Source organism: Podarcis bocagei (assembly GCF_964188305.1).
Source record: "Podarcis bocagei genome assembly, chromosome: 15".
Lineage (NCBI taxonomy): Eukaryota > Metazoa > Chordata > Lepidosauria > Squamata > Lacertidae > Podarcis > Podarcis bocagei.
In genome coordinates this window covers 37,868,426-37,874,425 of record NC_138141.1, presented here as the reverse complement: position 1 = coordinate 37,874,425, position 6,000 = coordinate 37,868,426, and the positions used below count along the sequence as shown (strand labels likewise).

At 51.4% G+C, this 6,000-nt stretch overlaps 1 long non-coding RNA gene across 1 annotated transcript; it reads right to left on the bottom strand.

Annotated features, from left to right (window-relative positions):
* Positions 1–467: 467 nt before the first annotated feature.
* LOC308574943 lies at positions 468–3,744 on the bottom strand. The gene is made up of 2 exons (XR_014002655.1): positions 2,886–3,744; positions 468–1,443 (listed from the first exon to the last, which is right to left on the bottom strand). It is a non-coding gene; the product is annotated as an uncharacterized lncRNA (long non-coding RNA).
* Between the last annotated feature and the right edge of the window lie 2,256 nt (positions 3,745–6,000).

The following is a 6,000-nucleotide window of genomic DNA, read 5'->3' as shown; positions in this document are numbered from 1 at the left end:
CAACGCCCCACCTTCTTGCCAGTATTTCAAGAGCACCTCCCTGTTCTAAGCAAGCAGCATCTATGACAAGCTGCGCCAAATTCTGTTATGAGATCGGGCATAGACCGAGGTGGGGCATCCTTCTGAGGTTGCGCATAGACCAAGGACTTTATGCCGGGAAATGAGCCTGTAGTTCTCTGAAGCTCGTCTGCAAACAGGAGGGCCCCATCTCCTCCCAGCGTTTGCGGCACGGCAGAAGCTCTGTGGAAGTTAAGCGCCAAAAAACAGGCTTCCCTCTACTTATGCCACCCCTATGAAGCATTTTATCCTGAAGTGTTTGGCCCTGAACGGGGAAACCATGATAACCAGCCACGGACAGAGAAAGCTCACCGAAAAATAGTGGGAAAAGGAGGGCAGCAGGCAGGTAGTCCTGGTTTTTTCTGCACAACAATGAGGGCTAAGAATCTTGATTTTTATTTTTATTTAAAAAAAGAGAACAACCAACCAACCAGCCAAACTGTGGAGCCCAACGAGGTGCTGAATTCTACAAATGCATGAAATAATTATGTATACTTGCCCTGGTTTCCTTCTCCATTGCCCGTTTGAGGATCTTTCAGTTTTTATGCTGCCTCGTTGTTCTTCAGCTTTTTCTGTTATATAGACCGTTGCAGGATTTAACCCAGTACTCTTAACTGCTGGAGAAACAGACATGGGAGGTGGGGCAGCTAGCCCCCAAAGCATCGCTGACTTCCAGCTAGTTGGGTTTGTTTTGTTCCTTTTCCCTTGGAATGCAATAGAGGGGAGTGTCTTAAATCAGGAAACTGACTCTCTCTTTTTTTGGCTAATGCTGGCATGCTCACACGGTTTGTCCCTTAGTCCTGTCGTTTTTTCTCTTTCTTCCTTGTGCCAAGTTAAGTGTTGGAAACATGCATGGGTCTGCCACACAGTGTCGCAGGCGAGGAAACCGCTTTTCCGATTTTGTGTGCATTTTCATTCAGTTGAAAGGTGAAGAAGTCTTTAAAATCCCCCAAACCCCCTTTAAAACCTGATGGGTTCATCCATGTTTTAAAAATGAGAACACAGTGCACTACATTTTTGGAGAATGTATTATATACGACACTTTACTATGTTAAAAAAAACACACAGAGAGAAAAAGGAAACACAACCAAAAACAACAAAAAAATTAATGAATTTAACTGTGCAAACTTTGTTGTACCTGTTTATTATAATGTTTCTGCATAATAGTATTTTATGAATATTGTGTACTGCCTTATTTTTGTCAGGAGCAGAATATTTTCTTTATTGCTCAAGAGTTTATTTATCTTTTAAGTGCAACCAATGGATTAAAAGAAAATACATATTGTCAAAGCTTTTTCTAATGAGTAAAAAGTTTTCTTTGTTGCTCATAAAACGACAACAATGACCCTGTGAGAATGGAGTGTGACCTCAGACCAAAAGTTACATCTTCCTACAGCAGTGTTTCCCAACCACTGTTCCGTGGCACACTAGTGTGCCGCGAGATGTTGCCTGGTGTGCCGCGGGAAAAATTAAAAAATTCGAAAGATTTTTTTATTTAAGTAAAATTTTCGATTGGGGCGCCGTCACTAGATGACCCCTGGGGTTCCCTCCCTCCCTCCCTCCCTCCCTCCCGCTCTGCGCCTCCCTCCTCCTCCTCCGGGGAGGCCCTTCCTGGCTCTCGGCCAAGGCTTGGCGGCTGCCACTCACTCACTCGCTCGCCCTCCCGTCCCTCCATCCCTGCACCCGGCCTCTCCCCCTCCGTCCCCGGCGCGGGGGCTGCCGGGATCCGTACTCCCCTCGCCCTTGGGCTCCGCGCCCGCGCGGGGTGCGCAAACTACGTTTCTCAGCGTGGCCTGGCGGGCCGGGCGTTTTGTTTGAAGCGCTCTTCTCCCGGCCATGGAATGAGCGCGGCGGCGGCGGCCGGGCGGGCAGGGGCTCTTCCGCGCAGACCCCGCGCAGCCTGCCTGTGCCCCCGCGGAGATCGGGCGGCAGGATGGAGCCCGGGGATCCCCGCGGAGGCGGAGCGGCGGAGGCTGCCCCCCAGGTAGGGCTGCGTCGGGGGGGGGGTTTATTTTTGCAATGCTGCATCCGCGCCGGAGGGGACGCATCGGACCGCGGGGAGACCCCTTGGCGGGCGTGCAAGGCAATGCATGCGTGCAGGCGTTGCATGGAGTGCAGTGCAATGCAATGGCAACGCGGCGCCCTGCATGCATGCATGCAACTTCCACCGGCGCTCCGGACTTGGCAGGTGAGGGGGGTCCCCAGTGGGCGGCAGAGAGAGCCGGGAGGGCGAAGGGGAGCCGGGGGGGAGCAGCGCTGCTCCCCGAGCCGAGCCCGGGGGGAAACTTCGGCGTCGTTGCGCCGGGTGTTGGAAGCGGAGGCTGGCGGGGGCCCCTCACCTGCAAAACCTGGTCGCCTCTCATATATTTCGTGCATTGCATTCATCGCCCGCTTTCTCCTCCAAGGAGCTCCCGGGGGCGCGCGTGGTTTTCCCCGTGTTATCCTCGCAACAACAGCCCTGCGAGGTGGGTCAGGCGAGTGGCCCAAGGGAGCACCCAGGGATTGTCCTGGCCAGGTGGGGTGATTTGAACCCTGCTCTCTGCCCGGTCTTCGTCCTCATTTAGTCCCCACATGTGCATGACTGTGCATGACTGAGGTTTTCCCCCCTCGTCTTGGCTATGGTGTGAGTCTGTCCTGTTAATTAATGGGGTTCTGCCTTCGGAGAAGATGAGCCAGCCCTCAAGGAGGTGATTATGTAATTTGCTAGCAATTCATGTCCCTCCCGGCGTGACGCTGCGCGCTGACGTCACGGGGCTGTAATGGTGGTGTGCCTCGAGATTTTTTTCATGAAACAAGTGTGCCTTTGCCCAAAAAAGGTTGGGAAACACTGTCCTAAAGTGAACAAGCAACTGCCTCCTTTGGTAACAAGGGTCATAACCTCTAACAATGGAGACTCCATTCAAATTATTGTAGTTTCTTATTCTTCTTGCTTGTTGCTTGTTACCAAAAGTCTCCAGCGAGACTCCAGCACATTTAAATATATTAATATAAATGGGTCGTACTATAAAAATGTAACAAAACAACCCCCATAATAAGCAGCCACAGGAAGGTTTGGCCCCCACACTGGTAGCCACAAACAACATCTCGCTGAGGCGAGCATTCCAGAGACAGGGAGCCACCACTGAAAAGGCCCTTCTTCTGTGTCACCACCCTCCATGCCTCCCTCAGAGGGAGACCTAGAAAAGTGCCTCATAAGGAGGTCTAAACATCTGGGCAGGTTCATATCTTGAGGCGCGTTCCAGAATATATCGTGGTCCTGAGCTGCAATGAGCTTTATTGCTCAAAAGCAGCATTCTGAACTGTCAATCAGTTTTGACAGCACTGGTGGTGCTGTGATCTGCTAGATTCGAATTGTGTCAGCCGCCAGGATGGCCATGTTCTGCGCTCCTCGAAGGCTGCTTTCAAAGGCAGCCCCATGCGGAGCGCAGTGCAGCAGTCCAACCCTGAGGTCATCATACCAGACTCCTGCTTGAGCCAACCAAAGCAAACTGGCTTATCTAGGCCAGCATACTGTTCTTGGCAGTGACTGAACAGCCCCCATACCACTTGTCTGAAAACCTTGAGCTGGACGTACAGGAGGAGGAAAAAGAGCTTTGCCAGGTGACTTCAACTGATGCAGCTTGCTGTTCAAAACAGACATCACATCCCTAAAGCAGAGCCACAAACAGGAGGCCAGCATGTTCAGGGGAATACAGTGGTGCCCCGCAAGACGAATGCCTCGCAAGACAAAAAACTCACTAGACGAAAGGGTTTTTCGGTTTTGCGTTGCTTTGCTAGACAAATTTCCCTATGGGCTTGCTTTGCAAGACGAAAACGTCTCGCGCTTTTTTCTTAAAGCCGCTTGAAGAGGCGCAGTTGCGACGGACCGTGCTTCGCAAGACGAAAAACATCACAAGACGAAAAGACTCACGTCTTGCGAGGCACCACTGTACTGAAATGCACCCAAGTAGCAACAAAAAAGTCTCTCCAATTTTCTAAACAGCTTAACGAGGACTAAACATGCACAGCAGTCATTTGGAAGGGAAAATAAGGAGGGGGTAGAATGGACTGTCAGGAGGCAAGTATGGCTGGCAGCCTAGCCAGAAGCGCTCCTCATCTCATTGCAACACAGGCTCGGAGCGTATTACTATTTCTGTGCAGCCTTAATGCAGTCATGCAATCACAGGCACTGGCACTAGGTGGCAGACCATCCCCGTTGCAATAGATGCTTAGGAAAGACCAGGCGTCTCTGCAACAAAATGTTACGGTTTGCACAGGGCTCTGCTTCAGGGTCCCAGCCAAACATGCACTCTCTGCCAGGATACACCCACCTCTTCTCTGTCCAGGTTCCCGTCCCCATCCCCCCCCCACCAAACATGGTACATTCACATACTAGCATCCTGCAAAATGTTAGAAGGATCTCCATTCAGTGCACCATTGTTCATGCAGCCCAAACTAGCAGTGAAGCAGATGTTTATTCCCAGGTTAAAGTGGACAACCTTGCAGCCCGCATCTCATCCTTGCCTCCTTCAATGTGCCTCTGCTCTAACTAAAACAAGAAAGCAACATCTGACCATGGAGGATGGTCTATTTGGGCAAATGTACCAATTGGAGGGACACGGGTGGCGCTGTGGGTTAAACCACAGAGCCTAGGACTTGCTGATCAGAAGGTCAGAGGTTCAAATCCCTGCAACGGGGTGAGCTCCCGTTGCTCAGTCCCAGCTCCTGCCAACCTAGCAGTTCGAAAGCACATCAAAGTGCAAGTGGATAAATAGGTACCGCTCCGGCGGGAAGGTAAACGGTGTTTCCGTGCACTGCTCTGGTTCGCCAGAAGCGGCTTAGTCATGCTGGCCACATGACCCGGAAGCTGTATGCCGGCTCCCTCGGCCAATAAAGCGAGATGAGCGCCGCAACCCCAGAGCTGTCCATGACTGGACCTAATGGTCAGGGGTCCCTTTACCTTTACCAATTGGCTTGTCCTCACCTGACTACCTTACTTACAACCTGTCCAGGGGTTGGCATTGCCCGTCAGTTTCCTTCTGAAGTCTCTGGGTCGCCCTAGAACTCAGCAGAGGGGAGGATGAGGGCAGTATTAGAATTGGTTGGCTCCAACGCCACCTACTGTCCGTCTCCTTGCCTTTGGCCCCACCAGCTGCCGATGACATATGACCTGTAGGTACCCCATAAGTGTGTCACATGCCTAGATGCATCTCCCCAAAATAGGTAGAACAGAACTTTGGACTTACCATATTCAGGTCCTTTTCTATACAGTGGTGCCCCGCAAGACGAATGCCTCGCAAGACGAAAAACTCGCTAGACCAAAGGGTTTTTCGGTTTTGCGTTGCTTCGCTAGACGAATTTCCCTATGGGCTTGCTTCGCAAGACGAAAACGTCTTGCGCTTTTTTCTTAAAGCCGCTTGAAGAGGCGCAGTTGCGATGGACCGTGCTTCGCAAGACGAAAAGACTCGCGGAATGAATTATTTTCGTCTTGCGAGGCACCACTGTAGTGGACTGTATCCTTGAATGGGTGGTAATCAGTGGCACTGAGAAGGGGCACATAGAATTGCAGAGTTCGAAGGGACCCCAAGGGCTATGTAGTCCAACCCTCTGAAACGCAGGAATCTTTTGCCCAACGTCGGCCTCGAACCCACAACCCTGAGATTCAAGAGTCTCGAGCTCTCGCGACTGAGCCACTCTGAACACATTATGACAGATCCTCTGCAACGGAACAGGTAACCACAGAGGGGACTATAAGGGGCTGTTGTTGCCTGTCCCCCCTCAGCAACTGGTATTCAAACTTTCTGTCCTGAATCAGAATCACCCCCCCCCTACGCTTTCATGGCTTTCGGCCACTAGATCTAACCTCCACAAATTAATCTTATCTCATTTTAAACCCAACACTCATGGCATTCCAGTGCCCCAAGTGATTTCTAGGGACGCAGGTGGCGCTGTGGATTAAACCAC